Below are 26,773 nucleotides of genomic sequence, written 5' to 3' on the forward strand. Positions count from 1 at the left end.
AGTATGCCGTAAGAGATAACAGTCACTAACCACTGAGCTACCAAGCTACACTGAATCGGCACCAGATGTCTAGATTCAAGACAGGACTCTCGGCTTTACATCGTGCAGCTGCTGAATCAAGGAAATGTGACCGTGTTAACTTGTGGCCTGTGTTTACCTATTATGAAAATAAACAATAGCAGAACACTGACTACATTTTATGGTTCATGATGTTAAAGAACATTTCATAACGTCTCAGACAACTGTACATTTGTGGCTACTGTGGCTTAATTATAAACACTATCGTTAACTCATATTTACCCTAGTAAAAACATGGTACATTTTAGTATGATCGTCACTTCCCAATGCAAACACGCCCGATAAAATGGCCCCACCCCTGTCACTTGATTGACAGGTTTCCGTGTAGACGTTGGAAATTCAAATGCAAAAGGTATTGCGATTCCATTTGAGTTTTGGCAGTTTACATGCACAGTGCAGAGAGAGTGAAAAGGCAAATGTGGTAATTAATATTGCTATTTAAATATGACAGGCTCACAGCTCGTAAGATATGGGAAACACAATTGCAAACGGACTTTGCATTTCCATTTTAAATTTGGCAGACACTGTGCGTTCACTTAATCGAAAATGAAAACGGTAATGCGCGATTTGCATTTGCGTTTGGATTATGTCACATTTTATGCGTCCACATATACAATTAGCAATGCCTTTTGAATAAAGTCTGCAATATCATTCCATAACCGACCGTGCTTCAAGCATGAATCATTAAAGCAGTGTTGTCCCAAGCGGCTTTCGCTAGCTAGCTTTTTCCTGGAGGTGTTTTACGTGAGAGCGTAGCTTTCGGCCCCAGCTGTGTTGTTTGGTAAACAGCCCTGTTGCTAGGCAGACCTGTATTATTGCTCCACCAATCAGGGCCTGATTTGACGGGTGAGTAGGACACAGCTTAAGCAAGAGTTATTTTTACAATTGCGCTCCAGATAATGCCTCGACATGAGTAGTAAAATGTAGAATTAAAGGTCACTGCTATCAAAAGGCATACGTGTGTGTGTGTGTGTGTGTGTGTGTGTGTGTCTGTGTGTGTGTCCAAGACCTGCTGTCATACCTCATTCAGTCGCCTCCAGTGTTTCAGCAAGTGTTATGGCCCATTGAAGTCGTTACAATCCCAAGGCGACTTGTAGTCTCAGCGCAGGCTTCCAGCACAGCCTGTGGACACACACACATATATTACTCAATAACCCAGAGCCAGCAGCCTGTGCAGTCACAAACAGGACACCTTCCTACCCTTGAATTCCCATCCTGTCCCGAGCCCGTGAGCTAAGCGCTGAGCGAACATGATCCACATACAGATGCCTTCAGGTGCATTTACTCTAGTAGTCACACTCATACTACTGCAACTCTGTCATCTTGCAGCTCCACTCCCTTCAGACACTCACAACACAGAACAGACCGCTATGGAAACCGAGTAACAAGACAACACAAAGGCGGAGGTGTTGGTGTACAGTGAGTGTGCTCTTTAAATAAAGATGGTCTTTATTAGAGCTGCTCTCAGATCAGCGTTGAGCTCACGAGTGCGCAGGACGCACAGTAGCTGCTGCTAGACTTTGTTTGGTTTCTTTCAGTAACCACCTGCGGTATTCCATGAGGTATAAAGCGGGAATGACATCACATCCCTCAACTCCCAGAAGCGCAGATCTTAGATCAGTATTCAGGAGTGGGACTCCGCAGTACAGATTGCAGATTGCAGCAAGGAAGCCGTGTATCATTTATCTCTGGGGCATTACATGAGAAATAAACTGTTGCCTTCAGAGGATTAGATGGCAGCAATCTATTTCCGAGTGACATGCCCTCTGCTTATGTAGCATTTGTTTTGCATCTAGGGATGTGCAAAAATATTTTTAAAAGTTGACTAGTCAACTAATCTTTCAGAACTGGAAACCCTGTATAAAAATGCTGATTTCAGGTTCACTTCAGCCTTTTTTAGCAATCACAAATATCAAGAAGGTGCTGGATTGTGATCTAATGAATGGAAAAGGAAGTAGGGGTCTTGAGTTGATGTTGTTTTTTTTTTTTAAAGATGGACTGAGATCATCTACTGTATATGACCCTTTAAACCTGAATGCTGAATGAAATTACTTTTAGCAGATGTATGCATTTGTATTTGTCTTCACATTTTTTGCCACATATCACTATTACTACTTAATGTAAAATGAATAATGTAATGTAAAATTTGAAAAAGAAATAAAAATATTTAAATACATAAATAAATAAATAATATATTTATTTAAATATAGTTTATTAATACATGACACATTTAGATTTTATAAAATACATGCATTTCAAAATTAAGACTTTCTCTAAAAAAATATTCATTAAAAATAAAAAACACAAAAGAATTAAAGAATTATAGATTTATATATTTGTTCATATATATTGTATTAAATGCCATATCGTCCAGTTCTGCAGATTAATTATTCTCTGTCCTGCTTTGGCAACATTGTATTTTGGCAGACGTGCTGATAAAACATCATTGATGAGAGAGATAGACCGAGTGAGAGAGAGAGAGAGAGAGAGAGAGAGAGACCAGACAGATGGTTGCAGCGGGTGGGTGCAGTAAAACTTGTGACAACAGCCATTAGTGCTACAGGAGTCTGAGACCGAGGACAGATAGTGGGATGTGTGAACATGTGAACGAGGGAGAGAATGAGTGAGAAATCTAAACGCCACAGTGGAGAAAACCAAGACATAAGTTTTATAGACAGTCAATACAACATTATGTAGACATAAAGACCATCGTCTGGTATCAATACATGCCACTTTGCACTGTCTTCTAGATTCCTATGTGCTTGAGAAGCTCTGAAATACATGCATCTACATGCAAATACATGCATGTGGTCTTACTGTAGATGATTCATCGGTGTGCATTAATTTAAAAAGAAAAATGTTTGGCATGTTCAGAATACCACACTATAATAATACTCAAATCTCTTATGGTGTTCCACAGGGTTTCATTTTGGGTCCTCTTCTTTTTGCATTATATATGCTTCCGCTAGGTCAGAATTATACAGAGACACAACTTTTTTCTTATTCTTTTGCTTGCAGACGTTTCAAAATGTGCCAGCCAGATTACTGACCAAAACTAAAAATGTAGGCATATAACACCTGTGCTCACCTCTCTTCACTCGTTACGGGTTAAGTTCCGTATTGTTTTTACAATTATGCTTTTTGTTTTTAAGGCTTTGCATGGGCTTGCACCACAGTTCATTTGTGATATTCTCACTCCAAATATTGCTCCCCTTCGATCTTCTAGTTAATTTTTCTCTCAGCTCCTCGTTCTTGTTTTAAAGCTAAAGGTGATAAGATTTCTCGGTGGCTGCTCCTAGGTTCTGGAATAGTCTTCCTCTCTATATTTTATCCGCTCCTTCTACTTGGTTGGTTTCAACATCTGTTGTTTTTAAATATGCTTTATAAATCAACTAAACTACTCAAACATACTATGTTCAGTATATAGTATGCAGCAATGTACTATAATGTATACGTAGTTCACTGTGCACAGTTTGCCACTGGCATGCAATAGGAACTATTAATAAAATGTGCCCCCCACAAAATTAAAATTAGCACAAATTTACACATATTTTTAGTGTACTTTCGTAACATCTTTTATTTTCCCAGACACATTATCAAAGCCTTTCAAATTAGGATGAAGATGGCGATTGTTGTTGGTAAATTCATATTTTCACACATTAATAGCCTACAGCAGCATGGTAACATGCATGTTACAACAACAGTTTGCTTTTACAATGCTGTCCCTAAATAATAAGACAAGTATTGATAAAATTACTGACTCCCAGCAGGTTACTATAATAATTTCAAATGTTACATGTCTATTTAGACTAAGTGCAAATAGGTTGCCTTGTTGGCAGAGACACCAGCTTCACCCACAGATGTGTGATTGCGCCAGTCAACATTACAAAAGACAGTCGTCAGATTCAGTGGCTTAGATGATAAAGTGTGTGTCATATTCCTTTTGATGCGATTGACCCTCGGTTTGAATCTGCATTATTGCAAACTTTTTTTCTTCCTTTTCAAATTTCAAACCACATCAGAAAAGTATAAAAAATAAAATAAAAAAAATTCAGAAAATAATCAAATCGTTGAAAATAAATATTAGGTAGGGTTAGGGTAGGTCTAGGGCCTTTGTCCCAATTACGTGACATCCATTTAATAGTTTGAATTAAATCAATATATTTATTTGTAATAAAATCAATTAGTTATTATTGCATACTGTTTTATAATTTATTACAATACTGAGATGCAGATAATTGCTACTATTTGCAATAAGTAATTAGCAGAATATAAGGGGATAACAGTATAAAAGGAATCTAGCTATTTGCACTTAGTGTAAATAGCATACAGTATCTCTAAAAAATACTGCTATTTTCAATTAGTGTAAATAGCATCTATTGCTAAGAAAATATGCTATCTTCACTTAGTGTAAATAGGCTCTGTCGTGCGAACCTGTGGCTGCATAGTTATATCAGATCTATTCAGGTCTTTTAGTATGCAAAAAAGACACCTTCAAATGCTATTACTGTCACTTTAATGCCTTTTTCCCCTTTCATGTGTCACATGTTTGTGGCCGTAGCCACAAGTCATAAACAGCAATAGGGTAATTCTATACTAATATTATGAGACACAGCTTACACTGCTAGCATCATTTAAGCATTTCCCTGAATGACACTTTCCTAAAAGTTACTATCAGCTCTAGCTCTAGGAGTTGGTTTTGGGTAAACAAGACTGCCAGGAGGTTAGTGTTTAAGGTGACATGGGTAGAATGAGAAAAATGCTTTTAAGAACAAGAATATGTATGTTGCAGCTCCAGCCAAACATTGACTTTTTTGACTTGGTTGAAAAAGTCATTTCTACAGTACCATTGTGGATTGTACCATATTTCTAAGAAATTACATACTTTATACAGAGGTGAGATACTGCCTGACAGATGGACAGACATTGGAATGAGAATTTTCTTATAATTTTTCTACAGAAGTTATTTCAAATCTCTGTGAAATATCTTAGCACCTTAGGCCAACAATGTTTCATACACTACTGAGAGGCTCAAAGTACATCTGGGTCTCTAAACATTTATATCCAAACCTAAAAAAGAGACAAGATATAGATATAGGAAGTGACACTAAGTGGAAACTAAATTTTTCAATTCCATTTTTTTTCACCAGCAGAAATTAAATGAAGTTGCGGTCTCGGTTATTAGTCACCAGATCATTGTCAGAATCTGTTGAATTTGTTGAAGAAAAGTAATCAGATTTTCACCTTGTCCACTAGGGACGGGTGATATGACCAAAATCTTCATGATATGTGTAATTTTAACAGTAACGATATATATGCTTTAAATAAAGTCTTTACGACATCAACATTTTTGATACTATAGAAATTCATAAGAATATATATTCCTTTTTTATTAAAGTTACAAGAGTGATTTATTCAAGAGCAGTGAGAGATTTTCTCTTTTGTTGTTTGATTAACATGAATGACAGACAGCAGGAATATTAGACTGCTGTCACTTTAAGAGCTACACCAGATCCAACACACTTTTACATGTTTTCTTTGTCAGCTGTTTGCTTTCTCTTAAGACCTAAATTACTCTGCTTACAAGGATGCATGCAAAGAAGGGCATTTTGGCACATACAAGTGTGTATTTAACTGTACAAGGCCTATAAAAATAACTAGTCTCTCTGACAGCACTTGTATATAGCGAAACAAGTTCTCTTTCACTTCTGATTGCACTTCAATGGCTTAAAATCACTTGTTTTTAAACTGCAATGCTAAAAAACATACAAAAGATAAGTTTTTGTGACCACGTAGCACGTAGCACGTAGTGAGCGTGTAACCGCAATAGATACGATAGTTCAACAGTTGACAAATTTCTACCGGTTAATTGTGTCTACTGGTATATGATAGCAATCACTTAGCCGCATCCAAGTAACTACACAAAACAACCTATCAACCAAATTAATAAACCCATCAGAGCACCTCAGCCACTGCACAGCATCACCCTGGCAGCCATTCAGAACACCCTAACAACCACATCACCATGAACTAACAGATCATAACACCTTAAAAACTACCACCTACAACACCCTAGCACTGTGTCTGTGAATTTTGCACTCCAGAAAATGTTATTATTTATATCTACAGTTTAAAGAAGTTCAAAATGAACTTCATCAGAATTCATCATATAAAAGATCAGCTCTTATTATATAATGCTGCATCGCCCTCAGTCTCTAAAGCCCTGATCGTATCCCCTTATCGTCACATGGGAAATTTCAAATAAAACTGAAGGACAATGATTAATTCAGACATATCTTAGATATCTAATATTGCCAGCAATGCAACATACTCAGGCAAAGCACATACGAACAAGATCACTGTTCCTGCTATCTGTTTATGGTTCCTAAAACAAGTTTGTAATCTCGTGCAAGTCTGCTCCACAAAGTAAATTTTAGAGTAGAGTAGTGTATGTGTGTTACACAACACAGTGCGGTCTGTAAGGTTCCCATGAGCAGATAATAGACAAGCAGTAAGCCAATACCATCCTTGTAGTGGAGCTCGGTTAGCAGGGAAAGAGACAGAACATAGGAAGAGAGAGAGAGTGAGGAACAGAGAGGATAATGGGGGATGACACATCAAGAGGATCAAGGAAAGTTAAGGGGTGAACGGCCCCTTTGCAGAGGGCTTTAAAATCCCTCCCTACCTTCCTACAAACTGACGCACCTGACTGAGCCACATCTGTGTGAGCAGGGAACAGAATTCACTTTCCCTTTTAAATAGTGAGGATCTTGATCATGGTCCTGTACTGACAGATTTTATCGATTGGTGTAAATTGTCCTTTCTATGTACTTAAAACTAAAGAGAGGATTATAGATTTTAGGAAGAATCCTACAGTCATCTCTCTTGTGGTCATTAATGATCATGTTGTTGAGGCTGTACATCAACTGAAATACCTTGGTACAGTAATGGATGAAAAGTTGACCTTTGAGGCTCATGTGGATGCTGTGTGTAAGAAAGCCCACCAGTGCATGTTCTACCTGCGGAAGCTTTGCAGTTTTAAAGTGGACTGTACTTTCATGAAGATGTTTCACTCTTGTTGTACTGAATCTGTCATTACTTTCTCATGTGTGTGTTGGTATGGGTCACTTAATGTTAAAAACAGAAACAGATTGCAGAGTATTGTTAAAGTGTGTGGTAAGATTGTTTGCACCACTTTAAGTGATTTGAAATACTTGTATAAGGCTAGGACTTTGAAGAAGGCTGAGTTCATTATGAATGATCCCAGCCATCCCTTGCAGAATGTTTTTAAATTGCTCCTTTCTACTCGCAGATATTATTTGCCGTTATGTAGGACCAATAGATTTAAAAATTATTTCATAGCAGCTGCCATTTTTTTTTTAATTACAAATAGTTTTATGTATATTATTAATGGAAGTTATTGCTTTTGTTTGTGTGTTGTGCTGCTTGTTTGTTGTTCGCATATGGTTTACTGCTGGCTGTGAAACAAACTGCCTTTCAGGGATAATACAGTTGACCTTGACCCTGAGCTTTTTCCACAGATACCAATAGTGGGTGTATTGAGAAAATGTCATATTTCACATTTTGGTGAAATACTGACCATGTTAAATAAACAAAGTAAAAACTTGAGTTTTATTACATTTTTTTTCTCAGATATAACTGAGTCACAACATATGACTCACAGTATGAGCAGATTGGAAAGATTGTATGACTTATAAAACTGATGCAAGTAATGCAAATGTTTAAACAGATTTAACTCAATTTAACTTCTTATTCACTTATACATTTACATTTAGTCATTTTGCAGATGCTTTTATCCAAATTGACTTACAATTGGGGGATACATAAAGTGATTCTTCTTAAAGAGGCAAACAGACACAGCAAGTGCTTGTAATACCACATTTTAGACATTGTTCAAATAAGTACAAGCTAGAAAAGAGGGAATAAATAAAGAGAAAGTTTTTTTTTAACGATGAAGCCAAGTAGTTTCGAAAGAGATGAGTTTTTCAACTTATAAAATTAACAGACTACATTCCTGATTAATGTTTTGCATCTTTTTGAAGTTTGAAAATTCCTCTGTTCCACTAAAAAAAATAAATTCAAATGGGTTTAAAATACCATGAGGGAGAATAAACGATGACAGAGGATAAATTATTTCATTCTGAAATGAAGTGAACAGACCTAATCAGACCTATTAGATAATATAAAGGCATTTTTATGTCAAATCAAGCCATTTACATTAAAACATGATGCATCAATGCCTCATATCGCTGTCATAAGGTGCACCATATGCTTTGCACACAAAGTAATCATGTTGCTTTTCTTCTACAGATGGAAATGGCATGGCATACACCATCTCTCTTTTCTCACCGGACAGAGAGGAAACAAGATGGAGTGCCTCAAAGGAATTCAGCAGCAGGTGTGTGTGTGTGTGTGTGTGCTTGCATTAGAGGACAGCAGGTTGAAAACCCTCCTTCTTTCAACCTACGGAATCCAGTGCACACACACACAGAGAGAGCAGCATAGTGATCATGCTCAGACGCTCGCTTCATTCAAGGTCAGCGCTGAGAGGCAGGTGATGACATCATTACTACAGCAGCTCTGTTATTTCACCAATCAATAGAGAAGCAGCAATGAGTTCATCTCAGCTAATGCCAGATAGCTGGAGCCATCCAATGAGAATCCACTTCACAAATACACACACACACACACACACACACACACACACACATATATATATATATATATATATATCCCACAAATTGCAAGCAGCCGTGCAGTGTGTGGCTGCTTTTGTAATGATGAGAAATGACTTCACACAGTCTCAGTGCTGAGGGATGCTCCCTGTTTCCACAGCAATATTACAGTCTATTCATTCCACCATTTAACATAATGAGACAGGACTAGCTTATTCAGCCAGGGAAAAAGCAATATTTATACATGAAACAAGCACAGAAAACCAGTGACTCATACTGGAGGACGGATGTCTCTGTATACTATTAATGGAACATGGCTTTGGATTATACACTGTAATATTATTTAATAATGTGCCTTACAGCTCTTTAGAAAACATATTTTGAGATGCTGAATGTAAAAAAAAAAGAAAAGAAAACCTACTAAATTTTGCCACATTTAAATGCCCCAAATAGAAAATGCTTAATGGCTTTTCACTACAATTAATATTATAATAAAGAAAAAAATGAAAAACTTAGAATAATGCCATTATCATATTAGAAACAAACAATATAAAAACACTCTCACGGAAAGCAAGGTGCAATTTGACAGTTAATATTTTCTCTAAATGTCAAGATCAGGATTTATATTTAGATTCATTTTTGAGATGTAAACATAAACATCCTTAACATTTTATATCACAGATGAAATGTTTACACTTTCACTACCATTCAAAAGTTTGCTAACCTTTGCCATGGCAAGAATAAATCACAATTTTTAAAACCTTAAAATAACAAACAGTTCTTTTAAATTGCAATTAGATTTCACAATATTACTGGTTTACTGTTATATTTGAACAAATAAATGCAAGATACATGTAAGATACTATTACTTCTTTCAAAAATATGAATTAAATCTTGACTAATGAAAATTAAAATTAAATTAAAATTATGATTTATATTAAAGCATAAATCTATGATAAAAATTTAAACTTAATTGGTGTATTGCTCATTCTTTCTTGTTAACCGCATATCATATATCATAAGATTTGCTCTATCATGCTACTTTACCACAAAACATACAAATCTAGTTCATTTTCAAACAATCACTGTTTTGATTAATAATTAGTCATTTGTTAATGGACTCAGCATGCAGTGCTACTAAAAAAAAGCTGACAATTTTGCCAGGGCAGTTGAACATTGATACCTCAGCTGTAGATATAGTCACAAATAAATCATGACAAGAGCAGTCGTGTCATTAACAATCACAAAGCCTGTCACTCAACCTACAATCACCATTCAATACGTTCCCTTTGTGTGAAACTACTGGAGAGGTACAGGAAGAAGAAGGGAAGTGGATATCTCTTCTACACTCATGCACAGACACACACACTCATTTACAACTGCCTAAAAAACCACTCAAAGCTCCTGGTCACACTCAAAGTAGTAAAACTCAATCCGTGACAGGTTCATTCAGGGCCGTCTTTGGGTCATTGTGAGGAACTGATGGAGAGATAGCTTTGTGCTTCCTGTGTTTCTCCTGCTGTGCTCAGCTGGGACAAATGCAGCAGTAATGGATAGTGTGAGGGGCAGGTACTTCTCTCAGGTTACCGTGTCGTACCCCAGGCTGACCTCATTCATTTGAACTTCTCTCATTGTCTGTCTGTCTCTCTGTCACTCTCTCACTCAGTGCTGAGGGCATCACAGGAGCTGCTTTTCTCTCACAATCTGACTGACAATGTCATCCCATCATGTCAACATGTGTGTTTTTTCATTTGGCACTCTGGTCATTTTTCTGTAAAGGATTTGTTTACCATCACCTGAAAACAAAACTTTGGAAAGCTATTTTCCACGACAGAATTACTAGTAACAGCTGTAAATATGTCAATATAGAAGAAAACAGAGCAAAAATCCAGTGGCCAGTGTTGTTGTTTTTTTTTTATTCATCTTTAGTTTGATTTATATATCAAACTCTGGAAAATTCCTTCATGTGCAGACGCTGCGTCATTCTTAACATGCTCTTTCTGACCACAGCATTTACAGAAATGTTTGGCATTTGATGAGATGGTTCAAACAAACAGAGCTTTGTGACTTTGCTATTTACCGTTAACCATACATGTAGTCAGCTTCACACAGAATATGAAAATAATACATAAAAGCACAATTTGCTCCGGTCTATCTATCCGCAGTTAGAGAGGACAAGCAAAGTAATCAAGCACCTACACACTTTGTATGCGTAGGTTTTCACTTTACAGCACCTCCAGTCTAACCCCTGCAATTGAGCCTCACATAAGCTCATAGACAGAAAAAAACATAATGTCTATGAAAAAGAATCAAAGCCGCAGAGATACAAAGGCAGATGAATAGATACAACAGCAAAAAAGGGAGAAGCGAGTGAGAGACAAGAACATGGGATAGGGATGGGAGAGTCTATTTCTGCAGATCTTCAAACGTTCAAAGCCCTGATGACTCCTCCAAAGCACGTATGGGACCGCCGCTCCTTCAGGCCCCCTTCTGTGAGACAAGCCTGAAAGAAGACCAAACCAGCTTTGTGCTGACATAAAAAAACTCATTCATACATAATTGATAGTATATAAGGACTCTGCAGAATTCAGAAACGCAATACAGTCAGATTACATAGAGGATATTAAATTCAAAGGAATCATATTGTATAGATAACTGACTGCGTTTATTTCTATACACATACATACTGTCTGAGCAAGATCAAACAAGGAGAATGATAATGCAGGGCTGTTTTTAGACGCCAGATGGCGCTGTATTTCAAGTGTTTTGAGGGGGAGACAAGAGCAGTTCTAGTATCAGTGAGAATATTTATTTACACAAGTATTACACTGAGAATCACTTTCATCTGTAGTCAGTGTTCAAGGGGAGTGTCTCCTGATGTTTCATAGTCACTACAATAGAAATCAAGGCTCGTTCACTATTCCCTACATTACTCCTAGGGTGGCCATCTGTCTGGTCAGACAGCCCAGTTTTGACAGTCCAACGCCTGGTATAAACAGCCTAAATAGGCTAAAAGAGAATAGGCTAAAAATAAGTTAATATTAAGTGATGTACATTTTAGACAGTATTGTCAATATCGTCAATATCGTCTGTTCCACCAACGAAAATATTTCCAAAGTCAACAGCAGGAATGTTGGTCTCTTCAATCAACAAAGTTTTGTTCCTAAATGATTCAACATTTTTTAAATAAATCTGGTGGGTCAATGATTCAGTGACCAGTTTATGAAGTCAGTCACTTGCTTTGTTTCTAAATGAATCAGCCACTTTGAATGAATCAATTAAGTGAATGGATCACGACAGTGATTTGCCGCCATCTACTGGTGGTTTTAATTTCATCTTTAAAGTCTAATTACATTTTTCCCCCAACCTTTTATATTTGTATATTCAATGTATTTCACATTTAAAACATTGATCTCCACATTATTTATGCAATTGTAAATGCATTCATGAAATCTCTGAGCTGCATAAAACTGTGTAAATGTATTGATAAAATGCAACATTACTACATACTATATTAATATAGCTCACTGAGAATTAAAACATGCAGCAGTTAAGCGTACATCAGTTGTACACTCATTATTGAAGCGCATCATGGGATTGAATGAGCACATTTGATAATTTCCTCTAATGGTGCACTATATAAGCGTACAGGGGGTGATTCCAGACAAAATCATGCCGCTCAAATGCTCCATCTTTGTGATATAAGACTGGCCATAGAACCCTCAAAGTGAGCTGGACAGTTGGGCAAGTTTAGGTCTACCCCAGGCCACCCTGTGTAGCCATCTGGATAAAAACCTTCACGACTGGATTAAACATGTTTTAACATGAAGTTCTGCAGTCTCTGCAACAGCAAATGGAGTTTGTATGCAAATGTTTTGAAGCGGGTGGAAGGTGGGTGGTTTCTTGAGATCACTACAATATGGCAAACAGCACAAAACTTGATTAAACACCTCCAGGTCATGAATTGAGTGTAAACGCAAGAAAAAAAGGAGAAGGCACACGCAAATAAGAAGGAACCCCGGTGCAGAAGAATACAGGTTTAGCAAAGCAACATTAGATAGTGATGTTTAAATATGACATCTTTACAGGCAGTGTTAAGGGCGTCTCTCAGCCTGTGAGGGGAACAGACTAGCGGGTGTGTAACGCTTACATTATACTGCATGCTTGGCAAACTCTCATCCATTATTTGAGGAATTCCCATAATAACATCTCATGCCTTTCTTTTCCCAAAAATTCTCCTCCTCTTCTTCAAATGGCTTCCTGTAATACAGGAGAATAAGAGTGTGTGTCTATTATGAACAAACTACACACAGATGTCACAGATCCTTGTGTTACATCAAAGTCCTTTTAAGACAAGTCCTGTCACTCGGAAGACATCTTTGAAACACCTCTCGGGCATGCAAGTGCAACTCCTATCTCTTTGAATGGCGAAACATCAAATTCTCCGAAACTGTTCACTAAGCTTACGTTTACATTTCAAATTTGAAATCAACAAAGAAATCTGACAAAAATGGTGTCATAAATGTTATTTTTTTTGCTCAAATACCATTAAAAAGCTTTTTTTTAGGCTAGATCAGCCAGTGCGCATGCGCAATCCTAAGCGCATGTCTACGAACGCTGACTCTTTCTATAGCAACTGGGACACTTCTAACGGCAGCTGCGGTGACACACTGACTTTACTGATTAGCGATTGGCTCTTTCATGTCGCTTTTTAAGGATTCGCTTGTGTGAACTCCAAATCGCCCTTTCGAGTGCCTTGAAGTGTGCATGTTTGCATGAGAATGTGTAGTGTGTGTGTCACTTTAAGAGCGACGTGGTGTTCATTGAGGCAACTGCACGTTGCTAGTCTATTTATAACCTCTCTCTTTTAGGTCTCCATTACATTTGCATGGGAGCCGTGCACTCACACTTCCCTCACATCTCATTTACATATGCTGTGTGGTTTTCCTGCTGTGGGTAACCATTCCGCTGGCTTTAGTTATGTGTGTGTCTATGCATGCATGTGAGCAAACATGTTTGCGTGTCACTATGACAGTAGTGGTCCTTACTCACATGCAGCCCTTGGCAACATGAGTTAAAAAATAATTAAATAAATATGATTTTCAACCAAAATAAAATAAAATATGATAAAATAAACCAATTAATGTAGTCTATGCATATATTTATGTTAAAAGTTGTATTTATATATATATATATAAAAATTGGGTTATCTTTACCCATGTTTAAAACATAAAATTCACAATTATTAAATTATATACAAAATAATACAATAAAAATTGTACTCATGCATAAAATAAAAATAACTATGCCGTCTGCACATTTAAATAAAATAAATAAATTAAATTAAATAGCTAAATTAAACTGAAATAAATTTTTTATATGTAGTCTTTACCTATGTTTAGAAAGGAAAATACAAAACTCAATTCAATTCAAACTAAAACAACCAAAAATCTACAATAAAGCATAATAAATAAGTCTCTATCAATGTTTAGAAAATAAAATACAACATTTTATACAAACTAATACTACAATAAAACTAAATACAAATAAAATGATCTCCGTAATCCATACAAAAATTACTGTAAAATAAAATTAAATAAAACAATAATTAAAATAAAAAATGCATTATATAGTGAATTTATGTCAAATAAAATTATCAATAAATTATATATAAAAAAAAAACTGAAACTATATACTGTAAAAACTACATTAAAATAAATAAAGAATGCATTTGTATAGCATGTACCCTATGCTGCAACAGAAAGTATTTTTGCTCTTAGAGACCATGCATATTATATTGTCTATGGCAGCATTTTGCACTTTTGTTAACTATCGTTAACTATAATCTCTACAAGAGAGCATGTAGTAGAGCATGTGTGTGCTTGTTAGTCAGAAGGCTGTGCTTTCATTTCTCGTTACTACAGTGTGTATGTGTGTGCGGTTGAGCAAGAAGGTGTGTACTCCAGCGAGGCCAGCCACATGAGTGTTTATGATGAGTCACTGCCTCTAACAGCAGGGGGGATTACTTACACTCACTACACAAGTGTGTGAAAGCCAGCATGTGTGTACGCGTGTGAGAGAATTACGTCGGCATGCAGAATCTGCATGAATATCAGTGGCTATGTTTAAGTAAATGAGGCCGGATCTGTACCCCTTTTACACGTATCGGGTAAATGCGTTTTTGAGAGAGTCGTTATGTTGCAGGACACAGGCAGGCGATCAAATAAAGCCATGCAAAGCTGCAGCCAAGCACTGTATCAACAGATACACTCGGTAAGGAGCAACACGGAAAGTCCTCCCATACACTTCTCTCTGCGCTTGTTCGTCGAGCTGCTGTTTTGAAATTCGACGTTCATGAAGAACAGAGATTTTGACAGTGGCAACACCTAGAGTAATATACTGAAACAATCACTGAGTAAACCTTAGCAAGTGCATAACAACCACACTTTTTCATATTTATCCACACTGAGTAGTCACTGTCACAGGCTTTAATTCAGGCACAATGCAGAGGTCATTAGTGGTGATAGCCACAGACATGTCGTGGGCCGATCCTTCCGCTCAATGCTATTTGCAGTCCAATCAACCTTGACTAGGAGCCCAGCTGGTTTTACAGCCATCAATGGCCCTTTGCATTTAGCACGCTTAGCATTTCTGCCAGACCGAGAAGTAAGCAGGAGAAACCGAACGGCTTCATAAACTTAAGTCTAAAAGGCTGAGTCAACCGCACCTTTGCCCTTTCATGCACTTTATCCCCAACATAGGTACATACACACACAAGAACAGATGCTTGCTAGTGGTGTGTGTGTGTGTGTGTTCACTCACACAAGCAGATGCAGATGAAATGAAAGGATTTTCCTACACACTGCAAGCTGAAAAACCTATTCTGAATCAGTGAAAATGAAATGAAATGTATCTCAGAAGCCTTTAAACACAATCAGTTTACTTGAGAAGCAAAATGCTGGGATAAGGCAAGCGTGATACCACTTATTTCCTTTTCGATCTATTAAAAACAGTATTGCTGATATTGATGCTAACATTATACCTCTAATTTAGTTTATTTTTTGTTTCTAAATAGTTTTTTCTACTATATTTTTACAATTTAAAAAGCCAAAATAGCAAGTCAGATGCCTTGAACGTGTAACATCACACAATATAGCAAATGTCATATTTATAGCTTTGTCGTTATCTACAGCGTGAAAAGACTCCAGATGTGGTTTGTCTGTTGTTCTGTCATTTCTCCATCCGTTCTCACTGTCTGAATGAGTGCTGTGACTGTCTGTTGCTGTCTTTCATTGCTTGTCAACATGTCTGCACAGCAAAATAACTGAAAGGAGAAACGGTTCCTGTCCTACATGTTGGGGATGGTGTACAACTACATTTCTCAACTAGACCTAAAAAATACCTTGCACGCATATTATTTGAAAGGCTTTCTCCGGATCTCAACATGGAAGTTTTGTTTGGAAAAAATATGTGAATCACATAGCAAAGTTTAAGGTTCATACGACCAGAACTTTCAAAATCTGAAATCAAAAATCTAATTCAGATTGGAAGTTTATACATGTAAGCAAATTTTGTCTAGAATATTTTTGATATAATGATAATATTTTAATAAACACAATAATTGTATAAATGGTATAATATTTCAATTGTATGAATACTATAAAATAGTACATTTAAAAAGTATTAACATATTTATTTATTATTTTCTAATAGTAATTTTTACAGTTCAAATCACAGGACAACACCTCTTAAGAATTCTGCTAAAAATGTGCATGGTTTCAGGCTTTATTAATACAAAAGCAAGGACTGTTCACATTGTTTTGATTTACGGTCATCTGACACGTCTCCACTGCACACACTAAAACCCAGTGGGATCACCAGTTAAACGGCTGTAAATAGGCAGTACGTACATGTGTGTGGGGAGCGGGGGCCGACATAATCGGTTAGCTTTGCCAGTGCTGTCCTCCTATTTGTGGCAGATTAGGGCTATCCACAGTTTGACAAACAGCTTTCTACACAACACACCAATCAATGGCTTTTTATCCCATTTTGGGCACAAGGAAGAAGGGCACTAGAGAGGCAGCAAATTACATATGTCATTATTAATGGACCAGCGCTTGTGATAATGCATCTACATTAAGTCCCACACATTTCACGCACACACAGCTAACGCTCTCCTCACGGCTGTCTGTGCCCCTCAGTGGGGCTTTTAGTTCTCAATCAATCAAATCCGCTGCCTCTTACACAAGCATGAGAACGCCCGCACACAAGATGCACAAATCACACAAGACACTCTTGCAAAGGTCTGACATTCTCACAGACATCAAACAAGCTAGCTTGCACACACACACACAAACGTGCATCTTCTGCAGGCTTCGCTGTGGCGCTAAGTGTAGCAGAAGGTCCAGAGTAACAATAAATTGCCAAACTCCCACGTTCTTTAATTGAAACCTGCTTGCTTTGCTTTGAGGCACCGCACAAGTCTGGAAGGGAAGTGTTTGAATTCAGAAGGGCCAAGAGCAAGAACCGTAGAGAATTCCTGCAAAAATTCTGCTGCATTCAGAACAATTCACATCAAGTGGGTTTAGATGGACGGATAGACTGTTTTTTCCACTTTATGATATCAGGGCAGTGGTAACATCCTGACAACTAAGAATATGAAAATTATGATAATCATAAAAGACTAAAAATACTGTCAATGCGGGCACTTTATAATTATTCCCATTATGTGCTTTACTACACACACCACAGAGAAAGGAATCGGCCTCTCCACATTTCGTGAGAACAGCTAAATGCATTACTACTTTAAGTGGAAGTTGATCTGTTTTGGTCAGTGCATAATGTTTTTGGCCAAAGTCTATCTGTTTATAGACTAGTCATATGATAGTGAATATAGTCCAGTTGAGTGGGAGTTTAAGTGCCACTACACCACACCATCAGGCAGAGCAAGAGAGAGAGAGAGAGAGAGAGAGAGAGAGAGAGAGAGAGAGAGAGAGAGAGAGAGAAAGGGATAGAATCAGGAGTGGTCTGGCTTTGGTATTTGCTGCCCAGATGGGTCCCTTGTTTTCAACAAAGTGTTCAACAGACTAAGTGTTGGAGAGAACCAGACTGACTAAAACAATTTGAAACTCCCCCACATATCCATTAAACATCCACTATATGCACACTAACATAACTCATCCATAGGATACTGCATGGTATATGTGCTGATAGAGATTCATTGCTGTTGCAGCAATCACTCCCCTCTCATTATTGATAAGTGCCCTTATCCTACGAGCTGAGACTAGGAGGTTTCTTCAGCTCTCAGACTCACTCTCACCTAATCAATGTGTTCTGCTTCTTTACAGCTCCTCCAGGGTCTATTACAAACCATCCTGATCCATTTATCTGGAGGAATATCGAGATCAGGAGGGTGTGGGTGTTAAATGATGTAATATATACATTGGCGGATCTAGAAAATTTTGCATGGGGGGCAAAGGGGTGGCAAGAGGTCTTGGCAGGGTGGCAGGGGTACATGGAATCCCTATATATGAATTGCTTTAAAAAAAAACACAAAAACACTTTTAAACTACAGTAGTTATTGTTTAATCATGCCCTTACACACTACAACGTTTTTTAATTCACAACACACACACCAGTTATGTTTAGACTACTTAATTCTATTGTATTTGTTATTTCCCCAGTTGTAACCTGGTTTCATTGCTGTGATATCTGAGAGGCATTGGATTTAATAGGACTGCTTAGGCTTAGCTAATCAAATGATCGATCTCCTAACTGGCACTGTATTGTGTGTTGTAACGTAACAGCCCAAACTAAAATTGGGTATTTTTATTTAAAGTAATTAATTAATTATTAAAGCGATTTAAGGGAATAAAGAAAAAGAAAGGCTTTTTGTATTAGTGAAATAATTGTAACTATTTGCAACTAATATTTTATTTTTAATTTACATAAATGAATCAAGGAAATTATAGCATATTTTCAATTCAAAAAGGCAAAATGTAATAAATAAATAAAAAAAGTTGAACTTTTCTATTGTAAAACAGTCAAATATTAAATTATCTACTTACATTTTACCAGGCATTTGTTAACTTATTTAATAATTTTGACATTGATGAGCTAGACCGCTGAACTTTTAGTCTTCCTAACAACAAACAGAGCGTTGCGTAATGTAGTGCATCAGAGCAGCATCAATAATAATATCAAGTGAATCTCTTATCTGCATCTTAAGTTTATAGCCAATATGTTGTGAATTCTGTCGCTTTAAATATTAAGTTGGTTGCGTGTGTGATATTTTAAGTTGCCTTGTAAGCAAATAACGTAGTGCAGCGTTCTCAGCACATACGGACTCAGCGTAATTGGCTATTCACTAAGCTACTCCAGTTGAGCGATCATATCGCGTGCACGCATTCATGTGCAGTGTTTATGTGCAAGAGAAAGTTTATGACAAAAGATTACCTCAAGTACACTATTATGTGTATATGGTCACTCTTGTGCAATAAACAGTTAAACTCTATCTGATGACTCCGACTCCCTGACCAGAGTTCTGCAGCGGTCAATAATATAATCCACCAGTTTCAGTGGGGCAAACCCCAACATATGGTCCTTCGAGCCGGATCTATTGACTACTGCAGTGATGTCATTGGAAGAGCGATCAACCTCTCTCCCTCATGTTGAGACGTCAGACAGACCCTCACGGCATCGTCGCACACCTAAGCATCTGGAGGAGTATCTCCTTGATTACAGCCATCACCGACCTGCTCTTTCCTCCCCACCTACAGCAGAGGTGCCAGCGGAGCAGAGAGGAGCAGCAGCCGCAGTGGGCATAATTAATCAATCACGACCAGTCTCCAGCCAGGGTGAGCATCCAGCCACAAGCTCCACAGACTTATTAAGCATGAGTTCACTGAGGGAATTAATGAAGTCTATCTCCGAGAAGGAAAGAGATGAAGCTGCTGATATGGCTGCACTTCAGAGCAAACTCAAGCAGTACGAAAAACGACAGCGTCGGCGTCAGGATCTGATGAAACATATCACATCATTCCTGAAGGAAGAAGGGGATGAAGAGGTGCAAAGTGTAAAGCCTGCCACACCACCGATGAGATCACCTCCAGAAAACTCACCTCATCCGACCCCTTCATCAAGTCATTCTTCCTATTCATCACAGTCACCTGACATTGAGTTACATACCAAAGGACAAGGACATGTGAGTGCCACACGAATAAATGTAAGCACACCTACTGCAGAGGCAGAGCACTTTAACTCTGGTTTCGTACCAATAAAGCCAGCCACTTCACTCCCCTTGTACTCACCAATTTCGTCTGGTACGTTACCTGCCGCCGTGCGCCAACATCAGTATGGCACAAGAGCAGATACTGTGCCACTACTGCTTAATACACAGTTTTGCCCATATGATGATGCTGGTACTGCCTTTCAGCCTCGGGTGCAGCCACAGTTAGTAGCTCCCACGCCAACCTACCAGCATCCCAGTGTGCCTTACATCTATACAACAGTGGCACCTTCTCCTCGACAACCTGTCGCGGCTCCATCTGCACCCAGTTTTTCAGTTCCTCACTATACTACAATGCCTCCAGTAGCATCAGTGCCTCAAACCCTGCACAGTGCTTCAGTTCCTGCCATGACCATTCCTGCTCTCGCAGACACTTCTCTAAAGCCATTGAGCCAGCCACTGAAGCGACCAGAATACTTGGTGCCTCACCGCCCTTTGCATGCTGTCCCCCAGCCAAAGATTCCTGATTTTGTGAATGACAATGAAAGGGAATTTGCTAACCTGAAGTTAGCTTTGGACAATCTTCTGGAACCTCATGCAGAGCTAGATGAAAAATACAAGTATCACATCTTGCTGGAACACCTTAAATTGCCTGAGGCACAAATGATTGGCCAGTCCTGCCGCCATCATCCCTACCCGTACTCTGCAGCTATGCAAGCTCTTCAGTTACAATATGGCCAACCCCATCAGCTGGCGCAGAGCGAAATAGCAGCAATCCTCACAGCACCAGAGGTAAAACCAAACGATGCACGCAGTTTTCAGAGTTTCGCTCTCCGTGTCCACCTCTTAGTGAGCATGCTGTTATCTTTGGAGGGACCCAGAAGGATGAAGTTGAACTGCTGCTCGCATGTGGATCGTTTGCTTAGTAAGCTGCCGAAGTACTTGCGAGATGGTTTCATAGAGTTTCTCCAGCTACAAGGGAAGCTCAACTCCCCCAGTATTAACCCGTACAACCTACAAGACTTCACAGGGTGGCTCGACATCAAAGCTCAGCAACAGAGATTGTCTAGTAGGTTAGTGCAACGCTATCAGTATGAAAGAGATCACAGTGGTTCAAAGGAGAAGAGTGCTGCTAAACAAAAAAGCCAAAGTACAGCCTTGTATCATGGTGCAGCACCCACTGAGGATAAAGCATTCCCCAGTCCTAAGGTGTCTTGGAAGAAGACCCCCCTCAAAGTCAACTGCCTTTTCTGTGGCAGTAAAGACCACTACATCACTCGATGCAGTAGTATTAAAGAACAGTCAGTGTCTGATCTTTGTAAGTGGATTTCAGAGGGGAAGCGCTGCTGGAAATGTGCCCGTTCCCATGCGCATGAGACCTGTAATCTGAAGAAACCCTGCAGTGACTGTGGTGGTATTCACCTTCAAGTGCTTCATGGCGTTGCCCGAAGTCGTGCAACTGATACATCATCAGCTTCCTTGGAGAGCCGCATCTACCTCTTGCCATCCATTGCATCTGGCAGAGTCCTTCTGAAAGTGGTGCCTGTGCTGCTGCACCACAAATCAGAGACAATAGAGACTTATGCAATATTAGATGACGGAGCTCAGCGCACCATGATCCTACCTACTGCTGTCCAACAGCTCCAGCTTGAAGGTGAACCTGAGACTCTAGCACTTCGTACAGTCCGACCGGACACTACTCACCTCAATGGCTCAAAAGTCACCTTCGATATCTCTCCACGAGGTAAACCAGAGAAACGCTATCAAGTGTTTGGAGCATTCACAGCTTCTGGCATTGATCTGGTGGAACAGTCATACCCAGTTCAGACTCTTCAGAGACGGTATGCACATCTAAGAGGAGTTCCACTACAGCCATTTCACAAGGTACGTCCGCTGGTGCTCATAGGTTCAGACCAAGTTCATCTTATCACTGCTAAAGAGCCTATTCGTCAAGGCACCAAAGGGGGACCCGTGGCAGTTTGTACAGCTCTCGGCTGGGCACTTCAAGGGGCGGAAATGAGTACTACCGGCCGAGGACCAGTGCAGCAGTGTTTCTTCGTTTCCACCGACCACCCAGATGATCTTCTTTACAGAAATGTGGAGCGGTTATGGCAACTGGATGTGCTGCCCTTTCGCAACGAGAAACTGGTTGTCCGGTCTAGGCAAGACAAAGAGGCCATGCAGTTGCTTGAGTCTCAAACTCAGCGAGTCAATGTCAAGGGAGTACAGCGTTACGCCACCCCTCTTCTGTGGAACTCAGGTGCTCCAGAACTTAAGGGCTCCATGCAATCCGTCCTTGCAAATCTGAGGAACACTGAAAGGAGACTCCAGAAGGACCCTGACAAGGCCTCAATCTATTCAGGAGAGATTGCCAAACTCATCGAGGCAGGTTACGTAGTCAAGCTCAACCAAACGGAAGCGACACAAACAGAGGCATGGTACTTGCCCCATCATCTCGTGAGTCATAACAATAAGCAACGACTGGTGTTCGACTGTTCTTTCAGATACCATGGTCGGTCCTTGAATGATCAGCTCCTCCCAGGTCCCACACTTGGACCATCGCTGTTAGGAGTACTCCTGAGATTCAGACAGCATCCTGTGGCAGTAAGCTCAGATATCAAGGGCATGTTCCATCAGGTCCGTCTGTTGTCGAAGGACAGGCCCTTTCTCCGTTTCATTTGGAGAGATTTGCAGAGTGAAAACCTTCCAGATGTATACGAGTGGCAGGTTCTGCCATTCGGCACGACAAGCAGTCCATGCTGTGCAATCTTTGCTCTGCAACACCATACTTGCAATTCTGAAGCCAAATATCCAGGGCTACAACAGCTAGTCCACCAAAGCTTCTATGTGGATAACTGCCTGACAAGCTTCCCTACTGTCTCAGCAGCCAAGCAAACTGTGGATCAGTTACGCAGCATGTTAGCAGAAGGAGGGTTCGACCTAAGACAGTGGGCTAGCAGTCATCCAACGGTGGTAGCTCATCTTCCGACGGAAGCCCAGTCATCAGCCACAGAGCAGTGGTTAGTGCAAAACCGTGTTGACCTTATGGAGCCCACATTAGGCCTCAGGTGGAATTGCGCAGCTGATACCCTCGGCTACCATTATCGGCTCATTGAGCATGCAGAACTGACTATGAGAGCTGCTGACCAGGTGTTGGCTTCCCAATATGATCCACTGGGGTTCATACTACCCTTTACCACCAGAGCAAAGGTGATCATCCAACAGTTATGGGCTAAAAAGAGAGACTGGGATGACCCAGATCTACCACCAAACCTTCAGGCCGCCTGGACCGACTGGGAAAGCGAGCTAAAACAACTCAGTGCAGTTTCCATTCCTCGCTGTTACACACCAGCCTCTACAACTGCAGCAGAACAGCACAGATCCCTTCATGTGTTCTGCGACGCCTCTGAAAGAGCATACGGGGCAGTGGCATATTTGGCTGTTCAAACCAGTGGTGACATTCATGTTTCCTTCATAATGGCCAGATCACGGGTTGCTCCTAAGAGGCAGCAGTCTATACCTCGCCTGGAGCTTTGCGCTGCCTTGGCTGGAGCTCAGCTGGCCAAACTGGTGAGGGATGAGCTGACACTCTCCATTAGTGAGACAATTCTGTGGACGGACTCCATGACTGTGCTAGAGTGGATTCAGTCAGACTCCTGCCGGTACAAGGTGTTCGTTGGGACACGAGTCACCGAGATCCAAGAATTAACAGACCACAGCTCATGGAGATATGTTAATACGCAGGATAACCCAGCTGATGACATTACGAGAGGTAAAACCCTCCAAAGTTTGGCCGAGCCCAGTCGATGGAGTCAAGGGCCTCCATTCTTGAAATAGAACCCAGAGCACTGGCCTAAAAGACCTGAAGTTGCACAGTCAGAAGTAGTTTCCGAATTGAAAGGCCTAACCTGCTACTCCGTAATGGCAGTTGTAACAGAGTCCAACCTCCCCGATGTTACGCAATTCAAGACCTGGCGAGAGTTAGTGGGGGCAACTCTGCGAGCCTGTCAAGGGGCAGCCGCATCGAATAGTGTAATAATGACTAACAGGGAGGCGGAAGCTGTCCTGCTGAGGGAATGTCAAGCTCAGAGCTTCCCGGAAGAGGTAGCTGCCCTTAGAGCACAGAAATTGATTCCTGTGCACAGTCGATTAGTTAACCTCGCTCCAGAGTGGGACCCCCTGACCAACATGATACGAGTTGGGGGGCGTCTAAGAAGGCTGGCAAACTCAGACCCAGAACAAATCCATCCCATTGTATTGGACCCAAGACACGCAGTAACAAAGCTCCTTATTCAAGAATTTGATGAGCGTCTGTTACATCCAGGAGCTGAGAGAGTCTACGCTGAGGTACGGAGGCAGTACTGGATTCTCAGAGGACGTCAGGCTATCAAGCACCATCAACTCCATTGTCAGTCCTGTCAGCGCTGGAGAGCGCAGCCAAAGGTACCTCAAATGGCAGATTTGCCACCAGAACGCCTCCGTCTGCTCTGTCCACCCTTTTATTCAACGGGTGTTGACTGCTTTGGCCCATACCTGGTCAAAATAGGAAGGCGGAATGAGAAACGCTGGGGCCTGATCTTCAAATGTCTCACAACAAGGGCAGCTCACATCGAGCTTCTTAATTCGATGGATGTTGATGCCTTCCTCCTTGCACTCCGCCGGCTCATAGCCAGAAGAGGTCAACCCCGCGAGATTCGCTCAGATTGTGGCACCAACTTCCGCGGGGCAGAAAGAGAGCTACGGGAAGCCTTCTTAAGCATGGAGTCAGAACTCCAAATCCGTCTTGCAGACCACCAAATTGAGTTCAAGCTTAACCCGCCCAGCGCTCCACATTTTGGCGGAATATGGGAGCGCGAGGTCCGCTCTATAAAAAATGCTCTTCAGGTAGCCGTTGGTAACCAAGCAGTCACAGAGGATGTTCTGTCCACAATCCTAGTGGAAGTGGAGGGGATTCTCAATTCAAAACCTCTGGGATACGCCTCAACAGATGTCGCCGACATCGATCCAATTACTCCTAACCTTCTCCTTATGGGGCGGCGGGATGCATCTCTCCCTCAGGTGGCGTATGCTCCAGGAGACATGGGGCGGCGGAGGTGGCGTCACTGTCAAAACATGGCGGACCAATTCTGGATACAGTTCACCAGAAACTACTTGCCTACGCTTCAGACCAGGCAGAAGTGGCATAAAGCGTCAGAAAACCTGGAGGTCGACTCTGTTGTACTGATTGTGGATCCGCAACTCCCAAGAGCTCAGTGGCCCATAGGTAGAGTTCGGAAGACATTGCCTAGCAGTGATGGATGTGTGCGAACTGTTGAAGTTGTCATTGACGGTAAAGCTTACATTAGACCAGTTGCTCGCTTGATACAGTTGCCTGCTCTAGAAGGTAACCCCAAAGACATTTAGAGAATTCCCTTGATTACCCATTTGCTACTCAAATGTGGGGGCGGCTGTTGTGAATTCTGTCGCTTTAAATATTAAGTTGGTTGCGTGTGTGATATTTTAAGTTGCCTTGTAAGCAAATAACGTAGTGCAGCGTTCTCAGCACATACGGACTCAGCGTAATTGGCTATTCACTAAGCTACTCCAGTTGAGCGATCATATCGCGTGCACGCATTCATGTGCAGTGTTTATGTGCAAGAGAAAGTTTATGACAAAAGATTACCTCAAGTACACTATTATGTGTATATGGTCACTCTTGTGCAATAAACAGTTAAACTCTATCTGATGACTCCGACTCCCTGACCAGAGTTCTGCAGCGGTCAATAATATAATCCACCAGTTTCAGTGGGGCAAACCCCAACACAATAATAATGACAGGTTTGCGAACGTGAAGTCGGTGAGCTCGCGCAAAACACATCTTCAGCACAGCGACTCATTTAAACGCCTTTGATTGGCCGATGTGATCAACAGACATGTCTGTGATTGGCTACAATACTCAACGTTGCAAAAGCACGTCAAAAGTACCTTTAATGCAAAGGGAAAAATATAAATAAAAATGTAATATGCACTGTTCAGCGGCCGCTGTAATCTTATTCACATTTGTTTTTCTGATGAATTGTTTTGCTCTGTGAGAAAGACAATTTAACAAAATATTCGGGGCTTTACTAAAAACTTTCGGGGCTTAAGCCCCATAAGCCCAGCCCTAGCGCTGCCCCTCAATATTTTATATTTTTTATTAAGCTGTTCTTGTCTTTACTAAAATCAAAATCAGGCTAATCAAAGAGAAGAGTGCTCTTACAAATCACGAGGGAGCGATTTGACCGCTGATTTTGCCTAACGTAATAGACTCGCTGTTTGTGCTGATGCTGAATCGTCTTTAGCATACAATACATTCATTACAAATGTAAGTTTAAGTTAAACGTGTGTTTAAACTACACCTGGGGAAACTCACTTCACCTTCAGAGGATCTGTCCGGGGCAGTTCAGTCTCTGGTTGCAGGGCCACCGCACCGAAGCAGACTCGCTGTGTGTATGAGCCAGACTGAGCGAACGCCGCTCTGCACGTTTGAATCAGGGATGTAACTAAGTATTTGAGGGGCAGGGGGGAAGGGCGAATAATACATTTAAAATTAAAAATTAAATTGTTCACTTTTGGTAAATGTTATTGGACATAGTGGTGGGTTGTTTTTGTAAGTACAGTTTTTGGATCATTAAAGTTAGGGGGGCAGCTGGGGGGGCAAGGCTCTCGGTGTATATTGTTTGAAACAATCACAGTAGATTCTGAATGTCAAATAGCTCCATTTCCTCTAGTTGTTCGTTACGGTATACACGAC

General features: G+C 40.3%; 1 protein-coding gene across 1 annotated transcript in view; it reads right to left on the reverse strand.

The window, feature by feature from the left end:
* Positions 1-26,773, reverse strand: part of LOC132145490 (ataxin-1-like) — a 104,148-nt gene that overhangs the window by 23,705 nt on the left and 53,670 nt on the right. Inside the window, exon 3 of the mRNA XM_059556572.1 lies at positions 1,100-1,200. The gene's annotated coding sequence lies outside the window, so the exon portion shown is untranslated. The remainder of the gene's footprint in view (positions 1-1,099; positions 1,201-26,773) is intronic.

This window comes from Carassius carassius, chromosome 8 (assembly GCF_963082965.1).
Source record: "Carassius carassius chromosome 8, fCarCar2.1, whole genome shotgun sequence".
Classification (NCBI taxonomy): domain Eukaryota; kingdom Metazoa; phylum Chordata; class Actinopteri; order Cypriniformes; family Cyprinidae; genus Carassius; species Carassius carassius.